Consider the following 15,010-nt stretch of genomic DNA (forward strand, 5'->3'; position numbering starts at 1 on the left):
GGTCATCACTGGTATGAATATCTCATTTCCTCTCTACGTTACCGTACTTGACACATTTTTCCTGAATAAACCATTGTTTCCTATTTTAGCCACAATCATAGGCTACTTGTTCTCCCTGGAGAAGATTTTTGGTTTTGCATAGTTGTTTATATTCCACCTTGTTCTCAGAAAGGATCTAAGGTGGTTTACAGGAATGCATAAAATACAAGATTGCATGAAATCATTAAATGATATCAAAGTTATATATGCACATATTTTTAAAAAAATAGTCCAGTGATCATTTTGCCAGCACATATCCTAAAATTGGAACAATACAGAGAAGATTAGCATGGCCCCTGAACAAGGATGACACACAAATTCGTGAAGCGCTCCATATTTTTAGCTACATGTAAAAGAATGCAATTAGAACACTCCCTATCACCATACACAAAAAATACACTCAAAATGGATTAAAGACCTAAATGTAAGGCCAGACACTATAAAACTCTTAGAGAAAACATAGGCAGAACACTCTATGACATAAATCACAGCAAGATCCTTTTTGACCCAACTCCTAGAGAAATGGAAATAAAAACAAAAGTAAACAATTGGGACCTAATGAAACTTAAAAGCTTCTGCACAGCAAAGGAAAACACAAACAAGACAAAAAGACAACCCTCAGAATGGGAGAAAATATTTGCGAATGAAGCAACTGACAAAGGATTCATCTCCAAAATTGACAAGGAGCTCATGCAGCTCAATATCAAAAAAAAAAAACAAAACTCAATCCCAAAATGGGCAGAACAGCTAAATAGACATTTCTCCAAAGAAAATATACAGATTGCCAACAAATACATGAAAGGATGCTCAACATCACTAATCATCAGAGAAATGCAAATCAAAACTACAATGAGGTATCACCTCACACCAGTCAGAATGGCCATCATCAAAAAGTCTACAAACAATAAATGCTGGAGAGGGTATGGAGAAAAGGGAACCCTCTTGCACTGTTGGTGGGAATGTAAATTGATACAGCCACTATGGAGAACAGTTCCTTAAAAAACTAAACATAATCCCATAATCCCATAATCCCAGCAATCCCACTACTGGGCATACACCCTGACAAAACCATAATTCAAAAAGAGTCATGTACCACAATGTTCACTACAGCTCTACTTACAATTGTCAGGACATGGAAACAACCTAAGTGTCCATCGACGGATGGATAAAGAAGATGTGGCACATATATACAATGGAATATTACTCAGCCATAGAAAGAAATGAAAATGAATTACTTGTAGTAAGGTGGATGGACTTAGAGTCTGTCATACAGAGTGAAGTAAGTCAGAAAGAGAAAAACAAATACCGTATGCTAACACATATATATGGAATCCAAAAAAAAAAAAAAAAAGGTCTGAAGAACCTAGGGGCAGGACAGGAATAAAGATGCAGAGGTAGAGAATGGACTTGAGGACACTGGGAGAGGGAGGGGTAAACTGGGATGAAGTGAGACAGTGGCATGGACATATATACACTACCAAATGTAAAACAGATAACTAGTGGGAAGCAGCCACATAGCACAGGGAGATCAGCTCGGTGCTTTGTAACCACCTAGAAGTGTGGGATTGGGAGGGTGGGAGGGAGATTCAAGAGGGAGGAGATATGGGGATATATGTATACATATAGCTGATTCATTTTGTTATACAGCAGAAACTAACACACCATTGTAAAGCAATTATACTCCAATAAAGATATTAAAAAAATAAAAAACTAAAAATAGAGGGCATTGGTTCAATATGGCAGACTACAAGGATGTGCATTCACTCCCTCTTGTGAGAACACCGGAATCACAACTAACTGCTGAACAATCAGAGACAGGAAGACACTGGAAATTACCAAAAAAGATACCCCGCATCCAAAGACAAAGGGGAAGCCACAATGAGATGGTAGAAGGGGCACAATCACAATGAAATCAATTCCCATAACTGCTGGGTGGGTGACTCACAAACTGGAGAACACTTATACCACAGAGTCCACCCACTGGAGTGAAGGTTCTGAGCCTCACATCAGGCTTCCCAACCTGAGGGTCTGGCAATAAGAGAAGGAATTCCTAGAGAATCAGACTTTCAAGGCTAGCGGGATTTGATTGCAGGACTTCGACAGGACTGGGGGAAACAGAGACTCCACTCTTGGAGGGCACACACAAAGTAGTGTGCGCATCGGGACCCAGAGGAAGGAGCAGTGACCCCATAGGAGACTGAGCCAGACCTACCTGCTAGTGTTGGAGGGTCTCCTGCAGAGGCAGGGAGTGGCTGTGGCTGACCGTGAGGACAAGGACACTGGCAGCAGAAGTTGTACTCCTTGTCAAGAGCCCTCCCAGAGTCTGCCATTAGCCCCACCAAAGAGCCAGGTAGGCCCCAATGTTGCGTCGCCTTAGGCCAAACAACCAACAGGGAGAGAACCCAGCCCCACCCATCAGCAGACAAGCAGATTAAAGTTTTACTGAGCCTGGCCCACCAGAGCAACAACAAGCTCTATGCACCACCAGTCCCTCCCATCAGGAAACTTGTACAGTCTTCTTAGAAAGCCTCATCCATGAGAAGACAAACAGCAAAATCAAGAAGAACTACAATCCTGCAGCCTGTAGACCAAAAACTAGATTCACAGAAAGATAGACAAGATGAAAAGGCAGAGGGCTATGTACCAGATGAAGCAAAAAGATAAAACCGCAGAAAAACAACTAAATGAAGTGGAGATAGGAAACCTTCCAGAAAAAGAATTCAGAATAATGATAGTGAAGATGAGCCAGGACCTCAGAAAAACAATGGAGGCAAAGATCAAGAAGATGTAAGAAATGTTTAACAAAGACCGAGAAGAATTAAAGAACACCTAGAAGACTTAAAGAACAAACAAACAGACATGAACACTGCAATAACTGAAATGAAAAATACACTAGAAGGAATCAGTAGCAGAATAACTGACGCAGAAGAACAGATAAGTGACCTGGAAGACAGAATGGTGGAATTCATTGCCACATAACAGAATAAAGAAAAAAGAATGAAAAGAAATGAAGACAGCCTAAGGGACCTCTGGGACAATATTAAACACAACAACATTTGCATTATAGGGGTCTCAGGCTAGAAGAGAGAGAGAAAGGACCCAAGAAAATATTTGAAGAGATTACAGTCAAAAACTTCCCTAACATGGGAAAGGAAATAGCCACCCAAGTCCAGGCAGTGCAGAGAGTCCCATACAGGATAAACCAAAGGAGAACCACGCCGAGACACAAAGTAATTAAATTGGCAAAAATTAAAGACAGAGAAATTATTGAAAGCCACAAGGGAAAAATGACAACATACAAAGGAACTCTCATAAGATTAACAGCTGATTTGTCAGCATAAACTCTACAGCCAGAAGGGAGCGGCAGGACATACTTAAAGTGATAAAAGGGAAGAACCTAAAACCAAGATTACTCTACCCAGCAAGGATCTCATTCAGATTCGATGGAGAAATCAAAAGCTTTACAGACAAGCAAAAGCTAAGACAGTTCAGCTCCACCAAACCATCTCTACAACAAATGCTAAAGGAACTTCTCTAAGTAGGAAACACAAGAGAAGAAAAGGACCTACAAAAACAAACCCATAACAATTAAGAAAATAGTCACAGGAACATACATATCGATAATTACCTTAAACGTGAATAGATTAAATGCTCCAACCAAAAGACACAGGCTTGCTGAATGGATACAAAAACAAGACCCATCTATATGCTGTCTACAAGAGACCCACTTCAGACCTAGGGACACATACAGACTGAAAGTGAGAGGATGGAAAAAGATATTCCATGCAAATGGAAATCAAAAGAAAGCTGGAGTAGCAATACTCACATCAGTTAAAACAGACTTTAAAATAAAGAATGTTACAAGAGACAAGGAAGGACACTACATAATGATCAAGGGATCAATCAAAGAAGAAGATATAAAAATTATAAATATACATGCACCCAACATAGGAGCTCCTCAATACATAAGGCAACTGCTAAGAGCTATAAAAGAGGAAATCAACAGTAACACAATAAGTGGGGGATATTAACACCTCACTTACACCAATGTACAGATCATCCAAACAGAAAATTAATAAGGAAACACAAGCTTTAAATGACACAATAGACCAGATAGAGTCAATTGATATTTATAGGACATTCCATCCAAAAAACGGCAGATTACACTTTCTTCTCAAATGCACATGGAACTTTCTTAGGATACATCACATCTTTGGTCACAAAGCAAGCCTCAGGAAATTTAAGAAAACTGAAATCATATCAAGCATCTTTTCAAACCACAATGCTATGAGATTAGAAATCAATTATAGGGAAAAAACGTAAAAAACACAAACACATGGAGGCTAAACAATACGTTACTAAATAACCAAGAGATCACTGAAGAAATCAAAGAGGAAATCAAAAAATACCTACAGACAAATGACAATAAAAACACGACGATCCAAAATCTATGGGATGCAGCAAAAGCAGTTCTAAGAGGGAAGTGTATAGCTATACAAGCCTACCTCAAGAAACAAGAAAAATCTCAAATAAGGAACCTAACCTTACACCTAAAGGAACTAGAGAAAGAAGAACAAACAAAACCCAAAGTTAGCAGAAGGAAAGAAATCATAAAGATCAGAGCAGAAATAAATGAAATAGAAACAAAGAAAACAATAGCGAAGATCAATAAAACTAAAAGCTGGTTCTTTGAGAAGATAAACAAAATTGATAAACCATTAGCCAGACTCATCAGGAAAAAGAGGGAGAGGACTCAAATCAATAAAATTAGAAATGAAAAAGGTGAAGTTACAACAGACACCACAGAAATACAAAGCATCCTAAGAGACTAATACAGGCAACTCTATGCCAATAAAATGGACAACCTGGAAGAAATGAACAAATCCTTAGAAAGGTATAATCTTCCAAGACTGAACCAGAAAGAAGAGAGAATATGAACAGACCAATCACAAGTAATGAAATTGAACGTGTGATTAAAATCTTCCAACAGGGGCTTCCCTGGTGGCGCAGTGGTTGAGAGTCCGCCTGCCGATGCAGGGGACACAGGTTCGTGCCACAGTCTGGGAAGATCTCACATGTCGTGGAGCGGCTAGGCCTGTGAGCCATGGCCGCTGAGCCTGAGCATCCGGAGCCTGTGCTCCACAACAGGAGAGGCCACAACAGTGAGAGGCCCGCGTGCCACAAAAGAAAAAAAACAAAAATCTTCCAACAAACAAAAGTCCAGGACCAGATGGCTTCACAGGTGAATTCTATTAAACATATAGAGAACAGCTAACACCATTCCTTCTCAAACTCTTCCAAAAAACTGCAGAGGAAGGAACACTCCCAAACTCATTCTATGAGGCCAGCATCACTCTGATACCAAAACCAAAGATACTACAAAAAAAGAAAATTACAGACCAGTATCACTGATGATCATAGATGCAAAAATCCTCAACAAAATAGTAGCAAACAGAATCCAACAACACATTAAAAGGATCATACACCACGATCAAGTGGGATTTACCCCAGAGATGCAAGGATTCTTCAATATATGCAAATCAATCAATGTGATACACCATATTAATAAACTGAAGAAGAAAAACCATAAGATAGTCTCAATAGAAGCAGAAAAAGCTTTTGACAAAATTCAACACCCATTTATGATAAAAACTCTCCAGAAAGTGGGCATAGAGGGAACCTTCCTCAACATAATAAAGGCCATATACGACAAACCCACAGCAAACATCATTCTCAGTGGTGAAAACTGAAAGCATTTCCTCTAAGACTAGGAACAAGACAAGGATGTCCGCTCTCACCACTATTATGCAACATAGTTTTGGAAGTCCTAGCCACAGCAATCAGAGAAGAAAAAGAAATAAAAGGAATACAAATTGGAAAAGAGGAAGTAAAAGTGTCACTGTTTGCAGATCACATGATACTATATATAGAGACTCCTAAAGATGTCACCAGAAAACTACTAGAGCTAATCAAGAAATATGGTAAAGTTGCAGGATACATAATTAATGCACAGATATCTCTTGCATTCTTATACGCTAACGATGAAAAATCTGAAAGAGAAATTAGGGAAATACTCCCATTTACCATTGCAACAAAAAGAATAAAATACTAGGAATAAAACTACCTAGGAACACAAAAGGCTTGTATGCAGAAAATTAAAAGACACTGATGGAAGAAATTAAAGATGATACCAACAGATGGAGAGATATAGCATGTTCTTGGATTGGAAGAATCAATATTATGAAAATGACTATACTACCCAAAGCAATCTACAGATTCAGTGCAACCTCTATCAAATTACCAATGCCATTTTTTAAGGAACTAGAACAAAAACCCTTAAAAATTTTTTTTTTTTTTTTTTGCGGTACGCCGGCCTCTCACTGTTGTGGCCTCTCCTGTTGCGGAGCATAGGCTCCGGACACGCAGGTTCAGAGGCCATGGCTCACGGGCCCAGCCGCTCCACAGCATGTAGTATCCTCCCAGACCAGGGCTTGAACCCGTGTCCCCTGCATCAGCAGGCGGACTCTCAACCACTGTGCCACCAGGGAAGCCCAAAACCCTTAAAATTTGTACGGAGAAACAAAAGACCCCAAAAGCCAAAGTGGTTTTGAGGGAAAAAAACAGAGCAGGAGGAATCAGACTCCCTGACTTCAGACTATACTACAAAGCTACAGTAATCAAGACAATATGGTACAGGCACAAAAACAGAAATATATATCAATGGAACAGGATACAAAGCCCAGAGGTAAACCAACACACATATGGTCACCTTATTTTTGATAAAGGAGGCAAGAATATACAATGGAGAAAAGACAGCCTCTTCAATAAGTGGTGCTGGGAAAACTGGAGAGCTACATGTAAAAGAATGAAATTAGAACACTCCCTAACACCATACACAAAAATACACTCAAAATGGATTAGAGACATAAATGTAAGACCAGACACTATAAAACTCTTAGAGGAAAACATAGGAAGAACACTCTTTGACATAAATCACAGCAAGATCTTTTTTGATCCACCTCCTAGAATAATGGAAATAAAAACAAAAATAAACAAATGGGACCTAATGAAACTTCAAAGCTTTTGCAAAGCAAAGGAAGCTGCAAACAAGATGAAAAGACAACCCTCAGAATGGGAGAAAATATTTGCAAATGAATCAACGAACAAAGGATTAATCTCCAAAATATATAAACAGCTCATGCAGCTCAATATTAAAAAAACAAACAACCCAATCAAAAAATGGGCAGAAGACCTAAATAGATGTTTCTCCAAAGAAGACATACAGATGGTCAAGAAGCACATGAAAAGCTGCTCAACATCACTAATTATTAGAGAAATGCAAATCAAAACCACAATGAGGAATCACCTCACACCAATTAGAATGGGCATCATCAGAAAACCTACAAACAACAAATGCTGGAGAGGGTGTGGAGAAAAGGAAACCCTCTTGCACTGTTGGTGGGAATGTAAATTGATACAGCCACTATGGAGAACAATATGGAGTTTCCTTAAAAAACTAAAAATAGAATTACCATATGACCCAGCAATCCCACTACTGGGCATATACCCAGAGACAACCATAACTCAAAAAGACACATGCACCCCAATGTTCACTGCAGCAGTATTTACAATAGCCAGGTCATGGAAGCAACCTAAATGCCCATCGACAGACAAATGGATAAAGAAGATGTGATACGTATATACAATAGAATATTACTCAGCCATAAAAAGGAACGAAATTGGGTCATTTGTAGTGACATGGATGGATCTAGAGACTGTCATACAGAGTGAAGTAAGTCAGAAAGAGAAAAACAAATATCGTATATTAACGCCTATATGTGGAACCTAGAAAAATGGTACAGATGAACCAGTTTGCAGGGCAGAAATTGAGACACAGATGCAGAGAACAAACGTATGGACACCAAGTGGGGAAAGTGGCCGGGGGTTGGTGGTGGTGGGATGAACTGGGAGATTGGGTTGACATATATACACTAATATGTATAAAATGGATAACTAATAAGAGTCTGCTGTATTGAAAAAATAAAATTCTTAAATTAAAAAAAAAATTTTTTTTAAGAAAAAAATAATCCAGTCAGAATTTTTTTTTAAGATTAGCCCCACTTTCCAGAGCCAACAACTGCTTTAACTCATTTAGCCATTTTCTTTTTAATCCTGATTGCTGCTTTTCATATTTCTTAACAATATGCCGATATTGATATTTTTTTCCAGTTTTATTGAGAAATAATTGACATAGAGCACTGTATAAATTTAAGGTGTGCAGCATGATGGTTTGACTTACATATATTGTGAAATGATTATCACAATAGGCTTGGTTAACATCCATCATCGCATATAAATACAATAAAAAGAAAGCTATTTCTTGATCTTTCCATTTTTATACCTCATCTATTGATTTCTCCTATTATCGATGAGGAGTTAACACTCACCATCCCCATCCTTCCACTATTTTAGGTAAATCAATATACATTTTCTACTATGATGACTATGTAAATGTTTTCCCTCAAAGGCCAAGCCGTTTGCTAAGCATGAAGCTTAAATGGGAACCTAAAGTGGAAAAACAAAGGCTAAGAAATAAAAAGGAGCTAACAATAAGATCAAAATGCACTCTGTAAGAAAACATATAGGTGTTTCTCTCGTGCCATGAATAAACCACCACTTAGATCACTCTCAAACTATAATGTGCATAAAAATCCCGAGAGCTTGTTAAAATGCAGATTCTGATTCTGCAGTCCGGATGGGATCTTTGCATTTTTGACAAGCTCCCAGGGGATGCCAATACTGCTGGCACATGAATTTTCAACTGATGACTCAACTTTTAACTGATGACTTCCAACTCTTTCTCCAGAGAACCCTGACTCTTCTCAACAATCTTCTCAAAATCTCAACAATCTCCTCAACAATAGGATGAGATCGTTACCCTTTCTTACCCTAAAGTGTGAGGCAATGTGGCATTAACCATAACTACTTGCACAGTGGGGAGGAACAGGTGTCCTGTCTCTGTTTCACAGATGAGAAACTGTGGCAGGTAAGAGAGTCACACAGGGTTGAATGGCAGAATCCTCTAATGTAGAAAGTGTTGCTTTAATCTCTTGTTTCTTCCTTAAGACTCAGGGGATGTTTAAGCACATCTAGCTTTAGTCTGATGACAGTCTGAGTTGATAGGATAAGCAAAGAACCAAGCACAACTCCTGATCCTTTCTCTTATCTCTGCTTCTTTTCATTTCTCAAAGGTGCTCTTTCTTTACCCACATCAAACTGGGCTACCAGCAATCTAGAGACACAGGTTGATGGAAAAGATGCCAAGGGAAGCCCTCCTCTGCTGTACTATGGCTGTCCTCCACTGCAGAAGAAACTTCCTTTGAATATTCCTAGGAAGTAGCACCTTTTTTTTTTTTTTATGTGGTTAATGGCCAGTGGTATGCTGTAAATGTTTAACAATTGGCTGTCCAACACACCACTGTAAAGCAATTATACCCCAATAAAGATGTTTAAAAAAACAACAAAAACAATTGGCTGTGCAATCCCCAAGGTGTATACTCCCACCCTGGCCAATTTCAAGCTAACAATGTGACTTTATTGAACATGGAATTAGAAAGAGATAAATACAATTGGCTCTCACCAGCTAGTACAAACTGGCTCCAGGACATCACAAGTGAAGTCTGTAAGTTTAATGCCAGACAATTAAAGCTGTATATTCAGTAAAGATTTATAGCTGTTTTATCAACCTTCTCATCACCTCCCTTTACTACCAAATTAAGCTGACCTGGCAAGGTCTTTAACAGTTGATAATTTTTCTTTATTACAAATTATTTGGCAGAAATGTTCCCACCACATAAATTAGGCCCTTGGTCTACAGATAGCTTCTATAAATAGCTTTCTTTGTCTCCTATTGAATTACTGCCTTGGACCAGAGAATCAGAACTCCCTTCCTGATGGTTCCCATGCATTTGGTAACCCTCTAGGAAGAGGAAAAAAATAATCTGCTACACATATGCTGAAATTAAAATTATTCAAAACCTTTTATTATGCTCTAGTTATGTATCTTAAGGAATTTTTTCAGACATTGTAAAGGTGTGTTTGAAATAAATGCATCCATTAATTGAACTTGCTATGTGAAGGAAATGAGATAAAATTTTTATATAGGAACAAAAATATCTTATGGCTCCTAATCCAGTGTTCCTCAAAACTTAGTAAGTGATCGATTTCTACTAGCTCAAGAAGTTAGTTTGCACTTAAAATATAAACTTAGGTACACCTGAAACTAACACAACATTGTTAAATAAATAATAAAAATATATTTTTTTATTCAATAATATATATATACATACATATATATATATAAACTTTAGGAAATAAGTATTCTTTGACAGCTTTTAAGGGTTATAGAAGTTCAAATATATTTGCCTGGGAAGAAATAGAAGGTGTCTATAAGTGGGTTCTTCTTATGTAGCCATGTCCTTTGTAATGTGACTTTGCAACTTCTCACATTAAAAGGTAAGGTTTACTTCTCTACACCTTGAATGTGAGCTGCCCTTCTGACCTCTTTGGCCAATTAGAATGTGACAACGCAGTATGTTCAGTGCAAGCTGAGGCTCCAAGCAGCTGTGGAGTTCCCACGTACTGTGTAGGGAAACCTGGCACCACGTGAATAAACCTAGGTCAGCCTCCGGGGGATGAGAGACCACACAGGGCAAAGATGAACCATTCAGTGAGCCCCCTACCTCCACCCAGCCAGACTTCCTCTGACTCACACAGAATCACACCTGAGCCCGGCTCAAATTGTCAAACCACAGAACCCTGTGCTAAATAAAAGACTGTTTATTTAAGCCACCAAGTTTTGCAGCGGTCCAGCAGCTAAAGGTAACTGTCACAGTCACCTACAGATTAAACTCAAAAGATGCACCAACCTTATGCAATATGTGGATCTTTGCTTTTTTTGGATGCTGATTGAAATGAAACCAATTGTAAAAGGATTCCTAAGATAACTGGAGAAATTTTAAATGAAATTAGATGTCACTGAGGAATCACTGCCAATTTTGTGAGATATAAAGGCATTGTGCTTAGGTTTGGGACACGTATATATATTTATATATTTTAACATATATTCATACATACATAAATGTATATATAATACACATACATATACAGACATACATGTACACATGCAGCCAGAAACATTTATGCATGATATAATATTATGCTTGGAATTTGCTTTAACATACTACAGCAATGGAAAAAGAAGGGGAAGACAGGGAATAGAAAATGGGCAAAATATTATGATGATAATATTTGAAGGCTGATAATGGCTACATGGCAGTTTGTCATGCTATTCTCTCTACTTTTGTGTATGTTTGAAAATTTCCAAAATAATTTTTTAAAATATTTCACACAGGAAGAAGTTCTTAAGATTATTTCTGGGATTTTTTTTCCAAGTACATGAAAAGAAAGCAATCACAAAACAGAAAGACTGTACAATCACTGGCCTGATTGCCTGCTCAAATAACCAGTAAATTCCACCATGCCACTGTGGAAGCAGAGGGAATCAAGTAATGGAGGTGGAGATTAGATTAGCTAAATCATCATGGTAAAGTCAAACCCAAGAAATTAAATCAGTTTACAAATGTAAACCCCAAATGCACTTAATGAAAATTACAAAGTGAACAGATCAAGGACAAGGAACTTGGGGATTCTGATTTTAAGTCCAGTATTTTTCCACTGCCACACTGCCACTCCTTTGTTTTAATTGCATTCAAGTGGCCAAACGTTAGCAGGGCCCTTCTGGTTGCAGGTGACAGAAACGTAGCCTAAATTAGCTTAAGCAATGAAAGGTTAATTTCTACATGGATTAGTTAAGGTATTCATCACTAGTTGCTTAAAAAGTTAAACCCCCAAATCTCAGTGTCTTAACATAATGAACATCTATTTTTTGCTCATGCCACTGTTCCATGGTGGTATCCTAGTCAGATGGCCACAGGATCCACCCTTCTCCAAGACTTCAGCCTCCTACCCCATGGATAAGAAAAGGAAATGAAAGATTCCTTGTGGGATGTGTTAATGGTTTAAGCCTGGAAATAGGTTGTGTGTGTCAGCACATTTGGTGAGAATTCAAGCCCATATCCAAGTACAAGGGAAGCTGGGAACTGTAGTCTAGCTGTGTGCACCAGAGGAGGAGGAAATGAGTATTGATAAACACATTGCAATTTCTGCACAATTAGACTTTATGCCAGGGAAGGCAGAAGTGGCATATCAGGCACCACTGGGTCCAAGGTTCCACCCTGATGTGAGATCTCTTCCACACGCTCTCACTTGTCTCCACCATATTCCATCTCAGCACTGCCTTATTCTGTCTGCTGGCTCTCTTCTGTCTACTGCAGGATGTTCAGGCACCATACTGTTTGGAAATGCAGTTAGTGTATATGATGTAGATACTGACTTTTCCTATATATCCCAATATTCAGTTTCAACCATTCACTGAAACATCATGGTTGCAAAAATTGCAAAGGGGGTATGTATGCTAAATACTGACATTTAGCAAAAGCTGGAATAACATAGTCCCTCTGTCTTACCACTCAGTTTTGTGGGCAGGAAGGACATACAAAGAAACAGAAAACAACAGGACAAGGTAGAGTGTGCTATGCTTAAATTATGAGCAAAATGCTTCAGGAATCCAGAGGAAAGTGGATATATGGCCCCAGAGTTGGAAGAACTTGGCAGAGAAGCGATTTCACTTTCCTCTGCTGAAGGAGGGATTTCAGGAAGAGGAATCACTACATTTGAAAGTACAGGTCTGAGAGAGTGCATGCAATTCAAGGAGAAAATCAATATGGTCGGAACATAAAGATCATGGGGTGAGTGGGCACTAATAAGACATAAGGAAGTCTAGATACACAAGGTCTTAACTGCCAAGCCCAAGATTTTGCATTTGCTTTCACAGATATTCTCTCCTTGACCAAATTCTAGCCAGCTCCTCTAAGGCCTCTTCTTGACTAGGCCTCAACTCTGGCCTACAAAAGACTTGAACAAACACTAACTAATTTCTAACAACTCAAGGCTGCATCCCTAGGATGACCCTAGTTCCCCTTAAAACGTCTGCCTGAGGAAATTCAAGGCTGCCAGAAGAATTTACTGTTTGTTCTAACCAGCAGGTGAAGATAAGGCCCCTGTCTCCAAGCCTCTGTGGGAAGGTAGGGGCCTAACTTTAATAAGTGCCAGTTAGTAAACCCAGATGGGTTTCACATGGACCAATTCCCACTTCTCACTTCTTATAACTTTTCACTTCCCTGTCTACTGAGCCCCTGCTCACCACCTCCCTATTCCCTCATTCTTCCTTTAAAATGTTCGGTCTCCTCTCTACAAATTAAAATTGAGTTCAGTCCATGCTGGACTCTTTTCCTTATGGCAATAGTACATTACTGATTAAAATCTGCCCTTTCCAATTTAACTGGTATCCAGCTTCGTTTCCCTTTGACAGTTTCCATATAGGTAATGGAGACTTTTGAATCAGAAAATAATCAAATGTGAGGTTGTTTGCCTGTTTTGGTTTGTGTCACTGGTGTTCTCACTGTTTTATGCCTATAGGGGTAAATCATCTGATGGGGATGTAGCAGATGATTTGGAGCAAGGTGATACCAGACACCAGAAGTCCAGAGAGGAAGCTGATGGGAAGAGAGCAGGCAGGAGACTGTGAGGCTTGAGCTGAGCCCTTGGCGGTGAAGAAAGAAGGGGAATCTTCCCCTTGAATTAGAATTTGCAAGATTTGGCTACTGACTGGATGAAGGTAGTGAGAGACACAGAGGAGCAGGAAGACATCTGAAGTTTCCAGACGAGAATGTGGATGGGTGACGACATTGATTTGTTGCTTCAAAAAGAAATATAATTCATTTGAACCATATTTTCACAGGTTTAAGGTACAGGAAGAAAATTCCCAGAGGGAAGTTCTCTGGGAAGAGATTTGGGTATCAGAGATTTTCAAAGCAATTATAGAACACAAGGCTTGAATTAAAATAGCAGAAGTGACACCATATAAAGTTTGATTGATAAATAGTACATGTGGTGTTTCCAAGTGAAAACCAGGGTCATAAACCAAAGTCAACACCTTTGATCTTGCTAAATCTTCTGAGTTTGAAGAGCTGAACACACACCCACATACACAGTGTTGTACTCTTGAAAATGTCCATTTCCTTTTTGCATTTAAAATTCAGATTAAAAATTAGGGGAGTTGGTCCAGAAAATTATGCTACTCCCTGCAGTAGTTTTAGTTTGTAAATGGTTAGCTGGAAACAAATCACAAGGCTAAACATTTCAATAGAGAATTTCTAAATGACATTACCTGGAATAATGCACAAGAACTGGCCAGTGGTGTTTTAAGAGACTCATAGCAAGATTTTAGAAAAATAAGAGCAGAGATTGAATCTCTACTACAGATGTTAGGAATTAGAATCGAGAAAAGTATCCAATGACACCTTCATCCTTAAAAACCTTTGGAAAAAGGACATAAAATGTCTGATGTTCCCCCAGAGCCAACTTAATATAGCAGAATAGAATAAAGAAAAGAGAGTTGGAGAGACACTAGAATACTTCTTTAAGATTATCCAGAAAAAGTAATTATGTCCTCATTCGTTCTGAATAGATAACAATTTATAAGCTTTTAATAAGAACAGGATACTTACACCATTAACAGATTTCACTTAGTTACCAATGCCAAATATTAAATGCTGAAAATATAGCAGCAAAATCCCCATCCTGGGGAGCTCCCCATCCCCTGTGTGGCCAACGCTGCATCCTTCACAGAAGATGATGAGGGGAGAAGCAAATGTTTTTCCTGCCAGCTTTGAAAAGTTATCGTACACCACAGGCAAAACCCAAGGACAGAGTTGCTCAGGGGAACTGCAGGGCAGCAATGAGAGGCAAGGGGGCCCCAGGAAAGCAGTGGATCTGCCCTCCTAGGACA

At 38.8% G+C, this 15,010-nt stretch overlaps 1 non-coding gene across 1 annotated transcript; it reads left to right on the forward strand.

The window, feature by feature from the left end:
* Positions 1 to 273: 273 nt before the first annotated feature.
* LOC115803475 (U6 spliceosomal RNA) lies at positions 274 to 380 on the forward strand. Its single transcript, XR_004024222.1, has one exon. It is a non-coding gene; the product is annotated as a U6 spliceosomal RNA (small nuclear RNA).
* The last annotated feature ends 14,630 nt before the right edge of the window (positions 381 to 15,010 follow it).

The sequence above is a fragment of the Delphinapterus leucas genome, chromosome 11 (assembly GCF_059928025.1).
Source record: "Delphinapterus leucas isolate spDelLeu-1000000601 "Yukka" chromosome 11, BTC_Dleu_Yukka2, whole genome shotgun sequence".
Lineage (NCBI taxonomy): Eukaryota > Metazoa > Chordata > Mammalia > Artiodactyla > Monodontidae > Delphinapterus > Delphinapterus leucas.